General features: G+C 47.1%; 1 protein-coding gene across 3 annotated transcripts in view; it reads left to right on the top strand.

The window, feature by feature from the left end:
• The first annotated feature begins 2,089 nt into the window (after positions 1-2,089).
• Positions 2,090-23,196, top strand: part of HS3ST1 (heparan sulfate-glucosamine 3-sulfotransferase 1) — a 35,946-nt gene continuing 14,839 nt past the window's right edge. The window contains exons 1-2 of one of the 3 annotated variants that reach the window (XM_043906180.1): positions 2,113-2,313; positions 2,613-2,874. The gene's annotated coding sequence lies outside the window, so the exon portion shown is untranslated. Of the gene's footprint in view, positions 2,314-2,612; positions 2,875-3,883; positions 5,358-23,196 lie in introns of those variants that run through there. The other 2 variants (XM_043906179.1, XM_043906181.1) reach the window with 2 other exon arrangements.

Genomic DNA, 23,196 nt, shown 5'->3' on the forward strand with positions numbered 1-23,196 from the left:
TAAACCCAATAAAATGGAAGAAAAGAAGAAAAGAAAAAAGTCTCTTTGTGATGAGAACTCTTGGGATTTACTCTATTAGCAACTTTCCTATATACCATACAACAGTGTCAGCTGTAGTCATTGTGTTGTACATTATACCTCTGATATTTCTGTGTCTTTTAACTGGAAGTTGTACTTTTGGACTACCTTCCTCCACACCCAGCCCCCAACCACAAGTTTGATTAAAGTGACTTTTTATAATACATATGTGTGTGTGTGTGCGTGCGTGTGTGTGTGTGTGCTGCATGTGTATGTGTGTGTGCATGTGTATGTGTGTGTGCATGTGTGTGTGTGTGTTCAGTGGCTCAGTCGTGTTTGACTCTCTGCAGTCCCATGGACTGCAGCCCACCAGGCTCTTCTGTCCATAGAATTTTCCAGGCAAGACTATTGGAGTGGGTTGCCATTTCCTTGGGCTTCCCAGGTGGCACTGGTGGTAAAGAACCATCGACCAATGCAGGGGATGTAAGAGAGGACCGCTGGATCCCTGGTCCAGGAAGATTCCCTCCAGGAGGAAATGGCAACCCACTCCAGCATTTTTGCCTGGAGAATCCCCATGGACAGAGGAGCCTGGTGGGTTACAGTCCATGGGGTCACAAAGAGTGGAACATGACAGAAGCAACTTAACACAAAGGTACTCCAAATGTATTCTAAAAGTTCAAAAATATGTCAGTATTAGTCTGGCTCAAAGAAGCGATCAGGATCATTAAAACTCCTATAATCTTATTTTCCAAAATAAGACTTGGCCTTGGCCTCCCAGATGCTCCTGGTTTTATTAGACAGCCAGAAAAGGCTGATCATCGTTTTGCTTTCTAAAAGGGCAGTGGGTAACACTACGTGAGAAAGAGGTCAATTTCCTACAGGATTTATTACTTAGGTGAGTGTGTATTTTTAATCTGAGCAAAGTTAATGAGATTTTTTACACTTGAAGGCCAAATTTGATTTCTTCCAAACATTTATTTTCCAATACTTAAGATATGGAAGAGCGACTGAAATTTCATCTAAAATAAATTACGTTGGCACTCATCTGGCACGTTTTCTTTTTCTTTTATTTAATTTCTTAACGTATTGGCTGATCTGCCTTTTAGGACCACTAGTTTGGGCTCGGATAGACAGGCAGCCTAGCTTCTCCAAGGGGATTCCAATCCCGGGTCCCTGGAAACCTTATATCTGAAATTAAGACTGAAGGCCGGTCTAGTTTTGACACAAAACTTCCCAGGTATAGGAACGCGGGGGAAGCGGGCAGCGGGACCGGCTTCATTTCAGAGCTGACGTTTGCAATCCCGATGCTGTAGCGAAGGCAGAGCTAAAAGCTCCGCGCTCTCCGGCTGAATCCGCATCCGCTCCGGGGACGCGAAACCGAAGAGGGAGGGAGCATTCAATGGCGACACCGAGCGCTGGGGAGCCGGCTCCTCGCGCGGATCCTCGCTCCGGCTGCCCGGCCGCCGGCGTCCGGGTCCGGCTGCGGTGAGCGTGGATGGCTCCCCTCGCTTCCTGGGCGGCGCAGGGAGCAACCGATGCCTAAGGTGGGCACCTGCCCGGACGGAGATCGGCCCCGCTGACGCACGTGGGAGGACCCGGCGAGGCCGGGGAGTGGAGGAAGACGTGGGCTCGGGATTAGGACCTCGCCTTCCCTAACAAGAGTGACGTTGGAGCCAGGATGTCCCAGGTTCGCAGGGACGGCAGTCACCCAACCCACAACCGGCCCCACCCTCCCGGGAGGGAGCGCTGGTCCCCTCCCCAAGTCCCATCCCCACCCCCAGCTTCCCAGGGCTGAAACCCCGGGAACTGCCGCGCCAGGGAAGGGGCGGGACTGACTCGTGCGGTACCTGTCGGCGGGATTTCCCGAACCCTGCCCCGGCCGCCTCGGGAGCGGTGTGGCGAGCCGGACTCCGAGCCGACCCAACCCCGGGGCAGCACCGGAGCGGACCGGGCAGCAGTGGGCGCTCGCGATCCTCCTCGACCTGACACGCTATCCCTGCGGGCCCGGCCTCCTCTGTCCCCTCCTCCCGCTCCCGCTCCTCCCCCTGCTCCTCCCCTCGGCGGCGGTGATAACCTCGCCTCCCCGCCTGCAAAGTCCCCGGCGTGAGGGCAGCTGCGAACCGCCGTTACCGCCGGGTCTCCGCGGGCGCCTGCGCCCGTGTCTCGCCCGCTGGCCCGGGTCGTCCTGAAAAAGCTCGCTCCGCCGGCCGCCGGGGCTCCACGGCGCTGCCCATGGCCAAGCCCGGGAGCCGACTTTGGGCGCCGGACCGGCTGGACTACCGCGACGCGGCTCAGGTGAGTGCGGCGCGCGCTCGTGGCGGCGGGGGTCGCTAGTGTGGGGAGCGGCAGGACCCGGGCCCGTCGGGGTGCCCCGACCTGGCATCCTGGAGTTCAGGGCCAGAGCAGAGCCCAAGGTGACTGGAGGCTGGTGCAAGTGGAGTGCACGTAGGTGGGGGAAAGGAGAGCCCGGAGCTTTCCCCATCCTGCTAGCCTCCTGACTTGGTCCCTCAGCTAGGCAAGTCTTCAGGGACTGGTTTTTTTCAAGCAGGTTTCTGACTCAGTGGATTTTCTTTTCTTTTTCCCTTACCCCCTAGAAGAGTCAGGAGGTTTGCTTCTGCCCGACGCGTCTCTCTAGGACCGACCCTGAGGGGCAGTAGGAGCGCAAAGCGCCGCGGAGCCTGGGTACCACTCTGGCTGGGAACTGGGGCGGGGATAACAGCAGAAAGTCCGTCCTGAGGGAGCATCCAGGGTGGGGAAACCTCAGTGCGGTTAGCTTAAGGAACGAAGCAGAGATGGGACATCTTCCGAGGGGCGGGGAAAGCTCTGGAGGAGAGAGATGGAAGTGGCGGACAGACGGTAAGTAGCCTCCCTCACCCCCCATGCCAAAGATAGACGGTTCTGGTTTTTCGTGTTACTTTTGACTTTCTTTTTTTCCCCTGCGTCTGTTTCTATTTCGAGCACCTTGGGTGGTGACAGCAGATGAAGGTGAGGGGAGGAGGGGCGCCAACCCGCGGTGGAAGCGCGTAGACCCGGACTCAGAACCCGGGCACACTCGCGGAGCCTGAAGTCTGCAGGTGCTCCCTCCCGGCCAGGCGGCCGATCGCGCGCGACTCGCGCTTCTGACCCCAGTCTGTCCCCGACGCCGACAAGAAAAGGAAAAAAAAAAAAATGAGATGGAGAGGCGAGAGGGAGCGAGAGCTGGGATGCAGGGCGCGGGGCGGGGGGCTGGGGGGGGGGGGGCGGTGCGGAGAGTGTGAGGTGTGCTCTGCTCCGCGGCAGTTTGCGAGCTCCGCGAGTCTTCCATCTCCTCCCCTCGGCGAGGCGAGCGTCCACGCTTCTTCGCGCACCCAGGCCCCTCTCTCGGGAGGGGATCGCACCCCTCTTCCTCCGCCCTCCACTTTGGAGGACCAGTCGGATCCTTGCTTAGTCTTGCGTGAGTCTCGCTCCTCCCTCCCCCCCGGCGCGGTCCGCTGGCTATTTTTATCCACTACTTGTACAGAGATGCTTTCGGGGGGGATTCTGGGGAGGCGACTCCAAATCTGGTGTCTAATCGCTGCGCTCCCAGAAGCGGTACCCTTCTAGCAGAGAGCAGCCGCGAGGAGCTGCCGAGGTATGAAGACGGAGCTCTGGTGAAACCCCGGTTTCACCTGCCCGGCTTCTCCGCCTGCCGCTAGGTGCGGGCGCGGATCCCCGAGGGTCCCATAGCGCCCGGGCGCCGGTGCTTGCTGGCTTTCGTGGCCGCAACCCGTTTACACTCAGGATCCTTTGGGTCCTACTTGGGCGTTATTGCTCTGCAGCCACATCTTACCTTATTTTGTTGAAATGCAATTGCCCACTACTTTCAAGGGTTAATTTCAGGAATTTTATGTTAAAAAAAAAAAGAAAGCACAGGGCGATAACCCAACTTCTGCCTCCTTGCATTTCTAAACCCCATCCTTTGGCGTTCGGAATTATTCTTCCTTTCTGCTTCCTCGGTACTGATTGGGTGCGACTCGAATAAGCCTGACCAAGTGAAATTCCAGGAGATGAACGCTTCAGCTGCAGATCCCCGCATTACTCTTTGTATTTCTAGCGCTTAGATTTTTTCCCCCTTTCCTCCCATAGGCTTGCAGAAATAACATATTGAAATGGCCCATTATGTTACATAAGGTTTTCTCCAGCGCTCGGCAGAGCAAAATCAACTTCTTATGGAGCGTTTCAGGGCTTCAGCGGGTCCCTCTAACTCAGCCGAGAGTTTGCCTGGGATCAACAACTTCGTGAGTCCAAACAGTTCATTACTATGACAGCATCCACTGAGGATCCTTTACCGAGGCGTCCTGAGCCTTGCTTTCGGGGCTTCTGATCCAGGCTAAAGCTGCCCGCTGTACTGTGCCTTGTAGCTTTAAGATGGGAGATTCTTTGCTTGGGAAAGTGGTGAGAAGGTAATACCTTGAACTTTACGGGGGAGAACAGGAAAAGCCCATGGTTCTTAGCTGTGTTGTTGGTGTACCTTGTGTGAAATTTCAAGTCTTCCACGTTGTTGTTCAGAAACCCTTTACTTGTATTCTCCCATGTAATTGGGGATGTGCTTTTGTTCTGAAAAGAAGACCGTTCTCTGACTGGAAATGTCCAGAGAGCTCCTTGAAGGGAAATGCAATGTGGAAGCTTTCTTTATCTTGAATTAAAATTTGATGATGGCTAGAAAGAGGCTGGGGAGAGGCTGATGTAACGTGCTTGATCGGTACACAGTGGCTTTTCCAGAACAGAGCCATCTACCCAGGGTGGTCCAAACCCACAGTGAGTCCTGAGTCACATTCTGGCTATAGAAGTCAGTTTGGAGAAAGGGATAGTAAAAGGTACTGACATCCTGGTGGAACTGAGTGTATTCAGGATCAGGGCTGAGAATTCAGGCTCCAGGGCCTGCTTCTATGCCAGGGTTCTTGTGTAAGATACAGTCTTGGAGGAGTAAAGGCAAGTAGCAACTTTGGTGAGTAGCAGCAGTCTTCTAGCTGCTCTGTGGGAAATGAAGTGACTTTCTGGCTGTTGCTGAAAGCTGTAACTTTCCAGCTGGTATTGGAAAAGATCTGTGTTTTTCCCCATCACTTTGATGTAAGTATCTTCCTTCAACCCCACTAATGGCCCAGTGCTTCCCAGTCAGACCAACCTTTCCCAGTGGGGAATGGCAAGACTGCTAGTGGGATTTGGAACCAGCTTCTTGCCTCAGGACCCTAAGCACATTCTTTTTCCTCTCTGAGCCTCAGATTCATCCCCTAAAAAATCGAGCTCGGAAGATTATTATGAGAAAGTGGGAAGATATATGTGGAGAGCATTTGGGCAGTTATAAAGCACTGGTGACAAAGGTACTGGGTTACTTAATTTCCTTTTGCTGCAAATTTCATTTGGTCTATTTTAATGCTAATTTTCAATTTAGTTTGTGAATGTCTGTGTGAATTACATATTCTAAACATTCAATGAGGGAGAGGATTTCATATAATGGGGCCAATATCTTCTGATTATTCCACCTGAAATTCACCAGCATCAGGGCTCACTGCTTCTGAGAACCTTTAGTTTCTTATTTGTAGAATCAGAGTTAAAGTTTTTTGGTGCTTTTTTTTTTTTTAGCTTAATGCATTTTGTATATCAGAAGGAAATGTATGTTTCAGGAAGGGCCTTGGTATTGATTAACCAAAAGAGGAAGAATGTTGCAGATGAGTGTTAGCAGTTGGGGAAAAGGGATACTTGATCAGTTTTAGAAGATGACCTGGGTCTCCATTATCTACATCTGTCATCTAGCATAAAGCACTGTCTCTCTGTTGCATTTTTGGTGTTCAAAATTTGTCCCCAGGTGCTAGCTAAGTGGCTTAATAGATGCTCCAATAGTATTTTCAAAATAAGTGAATGAATGCTTGAACTGAATCTTCACAGCAAGCTCATGCAGTACACAGGCAGATGGCAATATTTCTATTTTAAAGATTTGGAATCTGCCAATTAGAAAAGTTAATTAATTTTCTAAAGGTACAAAGGATTCCAGATTGGAGTTGAGGTCTGCCTGTTCTTGTTCCATTCCACTGTACAGCCTGTGTTGCCCTCTCCCATCACCACTTAAAATCCTCCTAATCCATAGTGGACTTTTGCATTCTGTAAGGTTTCCAGCAATCAAACACCCTTCTTCTTCAGGGAGGTACCAGCCTTCCCTCAGGTTGGCTTAGCAGTAAAGAATCCATCTGCCAATGCAGGTGATGTGGGTTCATTTCCTAGGTGGGGAAGATCTCCTGGAGAAGGAAATAACCCACTCCAGGATTCTCTGGAAAATCCCATGGATGGAGGAGCCTGGCATGCTCCTGGGGTCCCAGAGAGTTGGACAGGACTTAGCTACTAAACAACGGCAACAACAACCTCCCCTCGTGGAGGGACTTTTCCATGGGGCGGGGGGCTCTTTCTCTGTATCCATATCTCTGAGCTCTGAACTGGGGCTCAGCCTGGTGAGCCCACCTGAGGCTTGGAATCTCAAAGGACTGACTGAAGGACAAAAGAACAATTGAGCATTTATTTACCAGTGTGAGTCATGAATCAAGAGGCGTCAGCTGCAGCCACAGTGTCTTAGAATGTCCCAGGGATGCTATTCCAGTGGCATAATCCTGATGCTCCCAGGTTCTCTTCGTTCCTTCTCATTTCCAAGACTGGCTTTCCAGCTTCTCATGAATTCCTCGAGGTAACTCATACTCTTCAAGTAAATTCCTTCTCTCTCGGATTCAGTTGTAACCAGTTGATGTCAGCCTCTTACAATCCATCTTCAGGCCTGCCTCTGGCATGAAGCTTTCTCAGCTTCCTCTACCCTTAGGGAATTAAGTTTCATAGCTTTTTCAGGCCCTTAGAGTAATATTTACTGGGCCATAGTATGTCAACAGTTATGTGATACCACCAGAGTTCTAGAAAAATGAATACATTATTCTTCTGAGAAATAGCCTGAACATAACAAAAATAGGTCCCAGTGGGCATATTTTCTTTTCTTTTTTTTTTCCTCCATGTTGTGTGTTTTTTTGGTAACTTTCCAGCAGGGGTCGCTCATTCAAATGCCTTTAGCAACCAGGCAAGTAAATAGCCTGAGTGAAACAGGCCTGGGGACAGGCTGGGTAAGGGGGATGTCTTGGTTCTGACCCAGCGCACAAGCTGGGACCTCAGGCTCTGTCTTGCCGAGTATGATTTTATTTTCCAAGATAGGCTGTAAGTTTACAATTTTATGTAGAATCGACTGACTTTTTAAGTTGCTCACTGTGTCCAACCCTTTGTGACCCCGTGGAGTGTAGCCCGCCAGGCTCCTTTATCCATGGGGTTTTTCAGGCAAAGAATACTAGAGTGGGTTACCATTTCTTTCTCCAGGGGATCATCCCGACCCAGGGATGGAACCCACATCTCCTGCATTGGCAGGTGGATTCTTTATCGCTGAGCCATCAGGAAAGCCCCTGACTTTTCATTGTGTCTGTGTGTGTGATCAGTCGTATCAGATTCTTTGTGACCTCGTGGACTGACATCTGCCAGGATCCTCTGTCCATGGAATTTTCCATGGACTGGAATGCTGGTGTGGATTGAAATTTCCTACTCCAGGGGATCTTCCTGACCCAGGGATCAAACTCCAGTCTCCTATCAGCAGCTAACTCCGTATTTTTAAAATGATATGATGTGGACCGAGGAAAGCACGTCTGTAGGCAGACCTCCTTCCTCATCTGTACCTGCATCCCACAGGCCTCCAGTTTATGGCCTCTGGGTTCCAGGCAGAGAAAAGAAATTGGTGGGACTACAGAGGCTCAGTAGAATCAGTTATTCATAAGCTTGAGGCAAGAGTGCATCAGGAGTGTCGTGTAAACCGTGTTCCTGTGAGTTAAATTTTGCATTTACAGAATTTCTGTTTGCGGTGTTACTTTTTCCTTGTCCTGTAAGCTGCTACGCCAATCACATTTATGCCCCTAACACATGTTTATTGAGTTCCAGTCGTGTCCCAAGTGGTGTTCTTCTCACTGGTGACGCAGTAGGGGGTAAAACAGATGGAAATCTCTGCTCTTCTGCTTGTCCTCAGTGGCGGAGACAGGGAAAAGCAAGATGGGGACGGACAGTCCATCTTAGGTCAGACTCTTAGGTGCTAAGAATAAAGATAAATAAGGGGAAATGTCAGGATACTGGGGTAACGCCTTTGGCAAGGGGCCAGGAAGCTCCAGGTTCAGTCTCTGATCTAACACAACTGAAGTCAGGTCCGCCATAACAGACAAAAAGGATTTGAGGATTTGGGAGTTTGGACCTAGTATTATATTCCGGGAGTTGCTATTGTGGGTAAACCCCTAAAAGCAGACTCTTCTCTTAGTTTTAATGAGGTCACCTCTTGAGCCCATTCATTGAGTGTCCAGCAGGTGGTAGGCGCTACCTTAGGTGCTAGAATCCATTAACAGACAAAATTTCCAGTCCTCCAGGAAATTGCAGGCCAGTGTGGAAGACATGAACAAACAGTCACAAAAGAGGAGACTGCTAAAATGAGTGATGAGGGTGAGAAGGGAGTTGTAACCATTGAGTTTTGACACTCAGAATGCTGACATTCAGCATCTTCTTGACTTTTTTTTTTTAAGATTTTTTTACTTTTTAACATGGACTGTTTTTAAAGTCTTTATTGAATTTCTTGCAATATTGCTTATATGTTTTGGCCTGTTGCCTGTAAGGCATGTGGGATCTTAACTCCCTGACCAGGGATTGAACCCAGGTCCCCAGCATTGGAAGGCAAAGTCTTAACCACTAGTCTGCCAGCCCCCCATAGCGTCTTTTTAATGGACCATCTGAGATGTACCAGGAACAGTTTAGATCTGTGCTTTTCAATCTATTTGAACCCCGGACCCCATCGTCAATAAAAATTTTTTGAAGCTTTTTTTTTTAAAAAACCTGGCGGTGACATTTTGTATTCTTAACCAAATTTCATTTTGTATCAAGAAAATGGAGTCTTTAAAAAATCTGTTCTAAGTGTGAAATGTACTTAGGCCCTTTGAGACTCCAGTACATCTCCCTCTCCAGTCGACTTCTGCCATTGATGGCGACTGTTGTTGCCAGGGTAGTTGCACAGAAGTGGAAAAAAAAAATATGTTTTTGTTCTTGAGGAACTTACAGTTTAGTATGGCAGTCAGATAAATGCCCAATTTTTTTGCATATGAATCAAGAAATGCATCCTGTTTGGGCCTTTGCTTGTGGCATCAGGTAGGCCTGCCTTTGAGGACAGCTTCTTTCCAATAACTCTGTGTATTGCTTTCATGGCAATCCTCCTTCCCACAGCATAATTTTGCAGCCATAATGTTTATCTGGAGTTGTCCTGTTACTTCATTGGTTCCCGTGCTCCCCATCGTTCACGCCTCCATCAGAATATACACCCGGTCTGAGCAGGCATCTGGAGCCTCAGGTTTGTTTCTGCCACCAGTTTGCAGAACAGTGTGTCTGGTTCCAAGTAGTTGCTCAGAAAAGAAACAAGAGGCAATATTTCTGCCGGGGGGGAACTGGGAAAGGCTTCATGGGGGAAAGAAATATTTAAGGAAAGAGAGGCTTGCGGAGAAAAGCCAATGAATGGTGATGATACAAGATAATCAAAATATGGCCCCAAGCCATCCCATTTGTCCATTTTAGAGATTCTCAATGTGGTCAGCCCAGGTGAATAGCTGGCATGTTAAACACAAACCCTTCCCTGAATAGATTCTGGCAGCACCAAAGCACTCTGGCATGAAAATGATTTAAAAAGAATGAAAAAATGGGGGAAAAAAATAGAAAAGAATGAAAATGATAACTCTTAACTTCCATCTAGAACTTTCATACCCACTGTCTCCTTTTTCTCTTGTACCTGGTCCTTCAAGGGAGACAGGGATCTCTTAGCATTTTTATTTTATATTTAAGGAAACCAAGATTCAGAAAAGTGATTTTTCTTAGATCCTCAAAATGATGGCAGCAGACCCCGGATCCAGGGCCACAATTCTCCACTTGCAGCGAGCAGATGGCTCAAGGTGGAAACTGGTTAAATCCATGGTGGGCTGAGTAGCCCACATTTTCTGTAAGCAAAGGAATGTATGTAGGTTTCAAACATTCACATCTCCTTTGATGTGTTGAGAACTTCCACTTCAGCACTTTCTGAGATGCATTGTGTGTCTTGTTGAATTTCCCCTAGAATTCCTACAGATTAGGTACACGCTGCAGTAGGGTTGTTTTTGTGTAAATATCTTCACTCTTTAAGGAGAGTAAATCAGAGTCCTGTATCAGCAGTTCACATACAGTGGGAGAAAGGTGATTGCAGATGCAGCTGAAATGAAAAGGCTTGCTCTTCTAGCTGTGCGCAGAGAAATACACACTTGAGTGGCATGGAGTGAAAGCAGGCCGGCATGGTGCCACCTCCGAAAAACTCAATTGAGCTTGATATAAATTCCATCTTCAGCCAGATATTTCCCAGTGTCCCTGAGAGGAAGGCCGGAGAAGGTGTCAATTACAAGTTTCTGGAATTAGATGTAGGAGTTGTTCTCGAAGAGTGTGGCTTTTGAAATCGTGTCTGTTTGAATTTCTGATCTGCTCCTTACTGATGGTATCACCCTGAGAAATAGACAGCTTTTCTGGGTCTCAGATTTTTCAGTATTCTAATGAGGATTAAAGGAGATTGCCCTTGTCAAATGCCTAGCCTAATGCTCAAGAAAATGCATATTCTTCTTATGCAGGGTTGCCTGATTTCACAAGTAAAAATATAGGATGATCAGTGAAATTTGAACTTTGAATAAAGAACATATACTCTTTTAGTATAGGTATATCCCAGATACTTCATATTAAGACATGATTGATTGTTTTTCTGGAATTTAAATATAACTGGAAGTCCTATTATTAAGCATCTCTAATCTTGCAGTGACAGTTGTAGCTGATGCCTTTGATGAAACTTCTAGAGCTGTAGGCAGTGAGACAGGGAAGAAAACAGTCATTTGGAGGTGAAATAATTTAGCCACCGTATGATCCAAGGAGAGAAGGAAGGGCTGTTTTCTCTGATGAGCTTAGCAACAGATCAAACCGAGGCAGACTTACTTGTTTTCGAAAAGAAACAGAAGAATTATGGACGAGTCAGATCTCTGCCATCTATGCAGCAGATTATTCCCAGCACTCTTTGGGAAGAAGGCATTTCAACCCTTGAGGCCACCAGGGGAGCAGCCAGTCCACCAACGCAGCACAGTATTCAACACAAACATTGCTCTGAGCTCATTACTGCAGGACGGGAGTTGGAACCATGAGATGCGCACAAGGGCTCCACTGAGTACACTGAAGGGGAGCTTTGTGCTTTGAAAACTCACGCTTGCAATTGCTCCCTCCTCGGATGAATCCAAAGCTAATAAAACAGTGAGAGGGCCTTTCAGACTGGCTCCTCCCAAGCAGATGACCTCAGGTTATGAACTGAGTCTGAGATCTCCCCAGGACTGCTGGACTATGTTGTTCTGAGGATGGTCATGGAAATATGTTTCCATATCAGGTAATAACCTGGGAACTCAATAAGCAATACTTTGGTTGCCAGTGAACTTTTCCCAAGCAGAGTTTAATGCTTTCTTCTATAGTAAGATACTGCTTATGCCAAAATGGTGTTTCTGTTGCATATGAAATCACTAACTCTTCGTTTAACTTGAGCTGCTTACTAGTAGTATGTTTATATGGAATATGGACCAGAAAGAAAGCAACGTGGCTTGGCGGGTTGCATGTAGACTGACTCAGTCAGAAAGATCTGGTTAGATCCACTTTGCTACTCCTTGGCCGTGCAACAGGAGATGAGTTATCTCCCATCTCTAAGCCTCAGTCTCCACATCTTCAAAATGGGCATAATTAAAATTATAGCAGATAATTGTTCAGTGCACATTAAACTAAATAAGTAATGTCAAACATTTACACAATGCCTAACTCAATCAGCATTAAAAAAAAAAAAAGATGCTGTTAATAAGATAACAAAAGAAAGCAGTGTAGACTTCTAGAGTGCAAACTCAGTGTTATTTCACAGAGAGCCTGGATCTCAAAAGATGCTGTTAATAAGATAACAAAAGAAAGCAGTGTAGACTTCTAGAGTGCAAACTCAGTGTTATTTCACAGAGAGCCTGGATCTCATAACTCAACGTTCTTGGGAGACTGTCTGAGTCTTTTGCCCTTTGTTTCTTTAGTCTTAATTTATATAGTGTGAGCAAATATTATTTCATTTTCTGGGCCAAAAGCTTAGAAGCAGCAATGCAGGAAGGGAAGGAGGAAGAACCCAGGAAAGGAGGAGGGAAGAAAAGGGAGGAGAAGCCAGGACAGAAGAGGATTATGAGCAGACAGGATTCGGAGCCCAGGGAAATGCAGTGTGGCCTCTTGCAGTAGGAAGTCCCTGGTTAAATCCTATCCAGATACAGTCATTTAAGTAAATGTCACTCCCTCTCCCTGTCCCAAGGCTTCTCAGGATCTGGGCTTAATACCTATGACCTTGAGGGAAGGACATACAAATTGTACTGGTGGAACTGGAAAGAATGTGGAACGTGATGGAACTAGAGAAGCTGAGGCCTCTCTCCTTGCTCCGAGTCAGCACGAAGTCCCCGATGACAACTGAACGCAAGGGAATCCAGTGCCATCTGGTGGAGACATCGGCCACCATGCCCCTCGTGGTCCTCCGCATGATGCCAGGGGTGGGTCTGTTACTTTGGGCTTGATTTTATTTCCATTCATCACACAGGAGCTCTTTTTACTTTAACTTTATTTTTTCTTGAGCTATAGCCCATTAACTGGAGAAGGCAATGGCACCCCACTCCAATACTCTTGCCTGGAGACTCCCAGGGACGGAGGAGCCTGGTGGGCTTCTGTTTATGGGGTCGCACAGAGTCGGACATGACTGAAGCGACTTAGCAGCAGCAGCAGCAGCAGCCCATTAACAATGTTGTGATAGTTTCAGGTGAACGGCGAAGGGACTCAGTCACACACATACGTGTATCCATTCTCCCTAAGCTCCCCTCCCATCCCGGCCGCCACATAACATTGAGCAGAGTTCCATGTGTTGTACAGTAGGCCCCTGTTGGTTATCCATTTTAAACATAGCAGTGTTTTCATATCCACCCTAAACTCCCTAACTATCCCCTCCCCTCATCCTGCCCCCAGCAACCATAAACTGGTTCTCTAAGTCTGTGAGTCTCTTTCTTAAGCATGGGCTCTTATTAGAGTTTCGGATGGCATCTCTCCTGCCCTGCTTTCTCCCTGTGAAATGCTTCCTTCCCTCCTGACCTCTCAGCCCCATCTACACACACATCAGAGGAACTGACCTTTTCTGGGGGACAAGTCAGTCCTCAGTTGTCCAGTGAGGCAGGAGCATCTTTGGGGCCAGAGCACTAAGGAGATCACAGCACAGGAGAACCGCCCCTGCTCCCAACAACACTGCATTATTTGAGGTTTTTGACATTGGAGAAAATGCTTTTGTCTTTCCCAACCTTGGCCGTCCTGTTAAAAGGCATTATACTTCCTCATGGACCTTTTGGGCTTCCCTGCTGGCTCAGTGGTAAAGAATCCACCTGCCAATGCAGGAAACGCAGGTTTGATTCCTGGTTTGGGAAGATCCCCTGGAGAAGGAAATGGCAACCCACTCCAGTTTTCTTGTCTGAGAAATCCCATGGGCAGAGGACCCTGGTGGGCTACAGTCCGTGGGGTCACAAAGAGTCAGACACGACTGAGCAACAGCAAGAACCTGGACCTTTTGCTGCTGTAAACATTGGATAATATGTGTAAAATACCCATTGGAGGGTCTGGTACTGGGTACGTGTGTTAAGGCAGCACTTAGCAGTGATTATGAGCTTTTCTTGCTGGTAAGCCTGATCTTGTGTGAAAAGCGGATTAAGAATGTTACTGAGGCTCTAGCAGTGTATCCCTACCCAGACCACCTTGTCCTACACTCATCTGTCCAGGTGGGGAGAAACCCAGGACGACCCCGACAGCTGCCCTTACCCTCTGCCCTCACGTAGGAAGGGAGCAAGGTTGAGGGACTCTTAATCAGGGAAGGAAATCTTTCTCAAAAGCCTGCAGATTTCCCTGTGAAACAGAGAAATTTGAAAGTTAGTCACTCAGTCGTGTCCAACTCTTTGTGACCCCATGAACTATACCCACCAGGCTCCTCTGTCCATGGGATTCTCCAGGCAAGGATACTGGATTGATCCCAGGTCTCCATATTGCAGGCATACTCTTTACCAACTGAGCCACCAGGGAAGCCAGATTTCCCTGTAGGTCCCCTCATCCAAAAGTTTGGTCACATGCACACAGGCCAGAACTACAGAAGGAGAAACTAAGGCACAGCCATTTGAATCTGTGGAGGAGCCAATTAATCAAATAATAAGCCAATTAATCTTGGCCATCCAGAATTAATCCCTCTTGCCTTTGAGCAACTATAGGAGAGGTAATAGAGACACAGGTTCAATCCCTGGGTTGGGAAGATCCCCTGGAGAAGGGCATGGCAACCCACTCCAGTATTCTTGCCTGGAGGATCCCCATGGACAGAGGAATTTGGCAGACCACAGTCCATAGAGTCGCAAGGAGTTGGACATGACTAAAGTGACTTAGCATGCACACGCCTTTGGGCAGAACAATTACGTTTATGTTTGGATCCTGCAATTGGTGATGGAGCTGCTCCGCTCTATAACATCTTTGACTGCTGTCTTCAGCTGAAATGTAAATCTTGTATTTTTCTGGTTTTGCTTTTCTTTCCCCCCTCAGCTTCATAACTTTTACAGCTGTTTGTAATCTACAGTATTTCTCTGTGTTAATTTCTCTAGCTCTGACCCACTGTGAAGAACACAAATATAATCTGGTCCCGGCCCCGTCCCCTGGTGCACAGTGTCCCATGGAGTCCATGGTATACGGCATTGGTGTTTGAGTACAGGACACTTAAACGCAGATGAGCTCTGGGCCCAACTATATTGCTACATCACAGTATCCCTTTGGGCAAGGTTATCATTTCTGCAAACCTCACATACTCTTCATGATTTTTTCATACACTTATTTAATGTTTAATCTGTTCCAGTAGATTAAATCACAGGAGGATGGAGGCTTTGTCTGGACCCCTCAACCCCTAGGTCAATCCTGAACCAGGATGTGGTAGGCAGTTGTCACCCAAGAAATAACTATTGACCAAAAAAAACTAAGGACCCCAACATACTCTGTTTTATTGATTTGTCAGGATTAAAGGCAGTGGTGTATAGAGAACATTTAATGTTCATGATGTTATTTAGTAGCTAAGTCACGTCTGATTCTTCTGCAACCCCATTGGGACCCTAGTGCTCCAGGCTCCTCTGTCCATGGGATTCTCCAGGCAAGCCTACTGAAGCAGGCTGCCATTTCCTTTTCCAGGGGATCTTCTCAACCCAGGGATCGAATCCTCATCTCCCTTGTCTCCTGCATTGGCGGGTGGATTCTTTACCACTGAACCACCAGGGAAGCCTTAATGCCCGTCGTGGGTGCTCCACACCTAGCTATTAATAATGCAAGTGATGATGCAATTCCAAGTACCGCAGCCTGGCGTTCCCAGGCTACTCTTCCAAGCCTTGTCCCTCACCATCCTCTGTTCTGACACCCACCTCGTGGTCTGCCCACAGGACTGCCCGCTGTTTCCCCAGACAAATCAGGGACATGGACATCCCCACCCTTTGTCAGCCCCCTCCCCTTTCTTCTTAGCTCCAACTCTCTGTCTTTCCCTCAGATCTGTCTTGGATGCTCTCCGCCTCCCGCCTCCCATCCCCAATAAGTAATAATGCCTGTGGCAGCATCCTGCTGTCTTTAGGCTCAGAGTAGGGTTGCACTCCCCGCCCCCCCCATCTGAAGGTCGGATGGCTTTGGGACTTGCTGAGGGCAGTGAAAGTGACAGGAAGCGCTATGTCACTTCCTAGAGCTAGAAGGGCCAGCTGAGGTTCTATGCATGTTCTCCCCACTCTGGCCCCAGATGGCTGGCGCTGTCTTTCTAGGTCTCTGCGACCCTCAAGTGGGCAGAGGCCTGCCACCAACCCGAGTGGGACAAGAAGCTGAGGGTTGGAGGTGCTGAGATGCAAGGTCTATTCTCCGTGCTCCTGGCTCCTCTGGCGCCGTGACGTTGCTGTAATTGACCTGGGCTTGGCTGCTTCCCGCAGGAAACGGCTGCCACGGGAGAGCAGGATAAACCTCTGCTCTCAGCTCTGCACCCGCTCCTGCCTGGTCCCAGATCTCAGTGCAGGATTGCGCAACAGAAGGTGGATCTATGTGGGGAGAAGGCAGGAAAAAAAAGCCTCCCGTCGCAGCTGCTGGAAGTGAAAGTACTGTTACCATAAACAGAAACAGGAGTCTTTGAGAGAAGCCTGAGGTTTTCGTCCAGATTTTTGAGCTCAGATGGGCAGCTGTCGGCAGTGGTCCCTCAGGGAATGAAAGTAACCTGAGTAAATGGTCTCTGGGTAACATCAGTTCCAGCTGGCGCTCTGTTCTCTCCTGAGCTCTCTGGCTGCAGGAAGCCCTCTGTGCACCAGCCTTCCCCCAGCCTGGCAGCCTCTGTTCCAGGGACGGCTTTGCATTATTTAGTCTTGAAAGTGGGCTTCCCCGGTAGCTCAGCTGGTAAAGAATCCATCTGCCAGTGTAGGAGACACAAGAGATGTGGTTTCGATCCCTGGGTCAGGAAGATCCCCTAGAGGAGGAAATAGCAACACACTCCAGTCTTCTTGCCTGGGAAATCCCTTGGACAGAGGAACCTGGAGGGCTACAGTCCGTAATGTGACAAAGAGTTGGACATAACTGGGCACACATGCACACACACACAGTCTTGAAAGTCAAGCCTGCCTTGACCTCGCTCTGCTCCCAGCCACGCTTCCCGGCTGCACAGATTCCAGCAGAAGCTGCAGAAGGGCTCAGGGTTGGCCTGGAGCCACTTGGAGGATTCCAGTTACACAAGCCACCGGACCCTGCTGATTGAAACAATCTCACGTTCAGAATTGCCTTCACCTGCTGCCTTTTCTTACTTGAAGAGTTCTTTATGGTCCTCTGCAAAGATGGTGCCAAGGCTAATTATCTCATAATCGTTGTCCTTTTTTTTTTTGATTTTAGTATTTTTTTTTTTTTTTTAGTTGGAGGCTAATTACTTCACAACATTTCAGTGGGTTTTATCATACGTTGATATGAATCAGCCATAGATTTACACGTATTCCCCATCCCGATCCCCCCTCCCACCTCCCTCTCCACCCGATTCCTCTGGGTCTTCCCAGTGCACCAGGCCCGAGCACTTGTCTCATGCATCCCACCTGGGCTGGTGATCTGTTTCACCATAGATAGTATACATGCTGTTCTTTTGAAATATCCCACCCTCACATTCTCCCACAAAGTTCAAAAGTCTGTTCTGTATTTCTGTGTCTCTTTTTCTGTTTTGCATATAGGGTTATCGTTACCATCTTTCTAAATTCCGTATATATGTGTTAGTATGCTGTAATGTTCTTTATCTTTCTGGCTTACTTCACTCTGTATAAGGGGCTCCAGTTTCATCCATCTCATTAGGACTGGTTCAAATGAATTCTTTTTAACAGCTGAGTAATATTCCATGGTGTATATGTACCACAGCTTCCTTATCCATTCATCTGCTGATGGGCATCTAGGTTGCTTCCATGTCCTGGCTATTATAAACAGTGCTGCGATGAACATTGGGGTGCACGTGTCTCTTTCAGATCTGGTTTCCTCAGTGTGTATGCCCAGAAGTGGGATGGCTGGGTCATATGGCAGGTCTATTTCCAGTTTTTTAAGAAATCTCCACACTGTTTTCCATAGCGGCTGTACTAGTTTGCATTCCCACCAACAGTGTAAGAGGGTTCCCTTTTCTCCACAGCCTCTCCAGCATTTATTGCTTGTAGACTTTTGGATAGCAGCCATCCTGACTGGTGTGTAATGGTACCTCATTGTGGTTTTGATTTGCATTTCTCTAATAATGAGTGATGTTGAGCATCTTTTCATGTGTTTGTTAGCCATCTGTATGTCTTCCTTGGAGAAATGTCTGTTTAGTTCTTTGGCCCATTTTTTGATTGGGTCATTTATTTTTCTGGAATTGAGCTGCAGGAGTTGCTTGTATATTTTTGAGATTAATCCTTTGTCTGTTTCTTCATTTGCTATTGTTTTCTCCCAATCTGAGGGCTGTCTTTTCACCTTACTTATAGTTTCCTTTGTAGTGCAAAAGCTTTTAAGTTTCATTAGGTCCCATTTGTTTAGTTTTGCTTTTATTTCCAATATTCTGGGAGGTGGGTCATAGAGGATCTTGCTGTGATTTATGTCAGAGAGTGGCTATAAAAAACATTAGATTAAGAGCCACTTTGTGCTTTTCGTTCTGCTATTTTCCTTTGTCGTCTCTCTCTCTCCATGAATGGCTCTCAATGCTCAAAATTTTCTGCTTTCCCTAAAGAATCCTTTTCCTAACATGTCAGTTTTGGAATGTTGTGATTCCTTTCTTTACTTAGGACCATTATTTAAGCAGGCTAGGTGTTATAAAAATCTGAATTTTAATTGCTATTATTGTCCTTTTCCTTCTCTTTTCAAGATGATGTCATCATGCTAGTGTTACTCTTTTATTTTTGAACTCCTTTGTCATGAGGGTGTATCAGGTGAGCCAAAGTGTTCTCCTCAATGTATCATTTAAATCTTACAGTCACTCAACATTGTAGGAACCACCCCCTTTTTTGCATATGTGGGTGCTTAGTCGTGTCCAACTCTTTGCAACCCCAGGGACTGCAACCTGCCAGGCTCCTCTGTCCATGGGATTTTCCAGGCAAGAATACTAGAGTGAGTTGCCAGTTCCTTCCCCAGAGGATCTTCAGGATCCAGGGATCAAACCCACATCTCCTGTGTTGGCAGGTGGGTTCTTTACCACTGAGCCACACCGGGGGAGCCCCCACTTTCTTTAGATGGGAAAAATAAGACCCAGAGAGATGTGTGACTTTTTCATGATCAAATAACTAAGCCAGGATTTAAACCCCAGCAGATATCAACTCACTTGCTTTGATCTTCCCACACCATTCTATTTATTTCTCTGTTTATGTGCTTTACCCTGGATGTCATTTAAAAGCATATTGAACTTGGTTTTTGTCCTCACCAGACTTCTGAGTGTTCCCTAGGTGTTTTTTCCATGAAGTATGTCCCAAACTTCCTCTTCCTGGCTTTCTTTAATTTGCTAAAATAGTGTTCATCCCAGATCTTCCTCCAACTAATTGGGCCAGAAGTGTCTGTTTCCACATCCATCTTCCTCCTTCCACAATGGGCCTCTGGGGGCTGTGGAGGGACCAGTCTCCTTCTTGTATCCCTGACCAGTGTCCAGAAGGGACCTGTGCTCTGGAGACCTGGTGTCCATGTCCTGAGCAAACGATGTAGTCTCCTGGATGGTATCTGAGAAAAGAAGGAGGGTAATGTGTGTAAGAAGAAATCTTGAAATTTGCTTTAGTGATTCACATTATTAAATGTCTTTCTTCCTGTGACTCTAAGTACCTGAAAGACACTTATGGACAGCCAAACCAGAAATGTCAGCATAATCGCCAATACCTCATTTAATTGGAACCATTGAGCTTTGGCTGAGCCCTTCACTTGCCCCAACATATGAGACATCAAATGCTGAAGAATTGGTGCTTTCGAATTGGTGTTGGAGAAGACTCTTGAGAGTCCTTTGGACTGCAAGGAGATCCAACCAGTCCATCCTAAAGGAAATCAACCCTGAATATTCATTGGAAGAACTGATGCTAAAGCTGAAGCTCCAATACTGTGGCCACCTGATGCAAAGAGCTGACTCATTGGAAAACACCTTGATGCTGGGAAAGATTGAAGGCAGGAGGAGAAGGGGACGACAGAGGATGAGATGGCTGGATGGCATCCCCGACTTGATGGACTTGAGTTTAAGTGAGCTCCAGGAGATGGTGAAGGACAGGGAAGCCTGGAATGCTGCAGTCCATGGGGTGGCAAAGAGTCAGACACAACTGAGCGACTGAATAGCGAATGCTGGTTTGAATCTGATCTGAAGCACAAAGCCACACCAGCACAAGTTCACACCAGCTGATGGGGAAATGAAGGTGGTTGTCAACATGGGATATCTGTGTGGCTCAGTGACCAAGGAGACTGTAGTGATTTATTCTTTGACATCTTTGAAAACGTCCCTTGGAAAGGCATCGTCATAGAAACATCACATAGGCAAGACCTCAAGGCGTGTGTCAGCTTCCTTAGTGCCTTGATTGCCTTGAGAGGATGTGAAAGTTGCAGAAAGTCTTAAAAACTTGGTCTATTATCAGAGCTCTAACACACAAACACACATGCATACACATACATACAGATTTTATGTAGCAAATTCCTTTCAGAAGGAACTGGAATAGGGAATCCCATGGATAAGCCTTCATGTCGTGTGTGCGTACTCATTTTTCCAGGCAGGAATTCTGAGGCTGGTTGTCATTTCCTACTCCAGGGGATATTCCCAACCAGGGATCAAACCCACATCTCTTGTATCTCCTGCATTGGCAGGTGATTTTTTTTTTTTTTTTAATCCACTGACACCACCTAGGAAGCCTGAACCCTATTGAAGTCCCGTCAAATCGAGTTGACACCATCAAAGAAGGAGCAATGGAGAAACTCACACACAGACTCCTGTCTCATCTCTCCCTCTCCCAACACCTTTGCTTTTTCCTTCTTGTTCACTAAGACTTGGAGGAAGAAATTCTGCCTATTATTGGGACGTGATAACTCATTCCCACTCCATTCTCCCACCTTTGATTTTGACAAATAGAACAAACTATTTCTAAATGCAACTTTGTTATAATTCTTCTTGTCTCTTGACACATTAAATAATAATTTAAAATAATTTGAATTTGTGAATAAAAAAATAATGTGATGTGTGATGTATGTATACCCAGCATTCCGTTGTCTGTGAATCTTTATGCTAGTAAGCAGTGTATTCACGGCCATCTCTCATCCCTAACCATAGTGCAGTTATCACATATGTTGCCTCCTCTCTCTCATCCGCACCCCCAACACACCCTGTACCCCTGCATGTACCTGAGTTATTGGAGGGAAGGAACAAGGATGCAAGCTGTGTCTCTTAATTCCCCAGTGCCTGAGACACGACAAGTCCGTTTAGGTCTTGGCTGGATTCTGGGTATGTTGGGCCGGCTGATAATTGGGTTTTGCACTTCCTACTATTCTTTAAAGGTTGCATCTTCATTGGTTTAGGAAGAGATTGAATGTTACGTGTGGTCAGGACCAAGAAGCGGGACCCGTCTGGCAGCCCTCAGTCCTTTTCTGTCATCTTAAGGAATTCTGCTCACTCCCAAACTTCCATCCCAAAGGTACCCAAGCAAAAGTCCCGAACTCAACTGCCTCCATCCAGCCAAGAACATGCTGAGGCTCACCCTTTGGAGTTGACTGTGGGGAAGGCTTATCCCATCACACACAACCCCTCAGCCCCCACCCCACCCGGAAGGGCTTGTTTTACTTTGTATAGATTCCTTTCATTAAGCTTTGATATAATGCTATTTTCCTTCATCTTTTTTTCCCCCCCTGGGGTGATGAAGCCTCCTTCAGAGAGGGTTCCCCTATCCTGCATATTCACCTCTTAATCAGGTCCTGGGTTTGATTAATATTTGTTGATTGAATGCTGAATATGATCTGAATAGAACCAGAGCAGCAGGTAGTTTGGGAGACCCTGCTACTGCTAAGTCACTTCAGTCGTGTCCGACTCTGTGTGACCCCATCCCTGGGATTCTCCAGGCAGGAACACTGGAGTGGGTTGCCATTTCCTTCTCCAATGCATGAAAGTGAAAAGTGAAAGTGAAGTCGCTCAGATGTGTCCGACTCTTCGTGACCCCATGGACCGCAGCCTACCAGGCTCCTCCGTCCATGGGATTTTCCAGGCAAGAGTACTGGAGTGGGGTGCCATTGCCTTCACTTGTCAAAACAGGAGACATAAAAGACATGGGCTCAATCCCTGGGTTGGGAATATCCTCTGGAGTAGGAAATGGCAACCCGTTCCAGTATTCTTGCCTGGGAAATTCCATGGACAGAGGAGCCTGGCAGGTTACAGAGTCGCAAAGAGTAGGACATGACTGAAGTGACTTAACACACACACACCCTCAACGGGACAGTCTTTCCTGCTAGAAGCTATATTATTTTCCTGACTATCAAAAAGACCTCAGAAATGCAGAAATTTAATGTATTTTTCTACCTTTAGCCCATGAAATGGAAGGCTGATACCAAGTGACAAAACGTTATTAATATTTATTTTTAACAGTGATTGTTTTGTTTAGAATCTTGGATAATAGTGTCTTGCTTTGACAGACAAGAATGTTTCTTAATTCTGTAAAGCCTTCATATTGTAGATGGATATAAGAGGGCAGATATTCTGAGAATTTATGGTCCAATTGTTTTCTTTTGTAAAAGAGGCTTAAGAGTATTTCTGGGTCTTGGCCAAGGTCACACAGAAGTCAGGACAGAACTTGGGACTAGACCCCAGCTCAACACCCTGCTCACTCTTGTGTGTGGGTCCTTTCAAGCCAAGATGACTTTGTGGCGATGCATTTTATGTGCCTGAAATGATCGGTGTTAGGGAAATTGATTACCTGGATTAAAGATGGAAAACAGAGTTCCGCCAAGGGCTGGTGATCACGTTTGGTGAGGGTTGTCTACATGCCAGGGCCTCTTCTAAGCACTTCATGTATGTGGTAATATCTCCTTTAAGCCTCACAACAATCCTACAGTATTAATGCTGCCATCATCCATGCGTGTTATGTACAAGAACAGAGCCCACGGAGGTCACGTGACCTTGGTCACAGTGGGAGTGAGGGATGGAGCTGGGGTTCAAACCCACACTCCTAACCACCAGCTGGCGCCTCTGAGCTCGTCATTCCTGAAGACTCCTGAATGTCTCCCTCAGATGCCAGATTGTTTCGGATACATTATTTAAGGAATAATAAACTGAAAATATTTTTAAACTATAAACCACTTTGCAACAGCATTCAGAAAGAATACATGATCAGGCTGGCGATGGTTGAACTTACTGCATAGTACTGTAGTTAATCTGAAGACACTGAAATTATCACAAGCGATAACAAGAGATCGCAGAGAAGGTTGTGTCGAGTGCAAGATCTAGGTGTAGTTCTTCTGGGCAGATTAAACAGCATTTAAAGATTCCAGGATGACTGA

Source organism: Cervus elaphus, chromosome 6 (assembly GCF_910594005.1).
Source record: "Cervus elaphus chromosome 6, mCerEla1.1, whole genome shotgun sequence".
Classification (NCBI taxonomy): domain Eukaryota; kingdom Metazoa; phylum Chordata; class Mammalia; order Artiodactyla; family Cervidae; genus Cervus; species Cervus elaphus.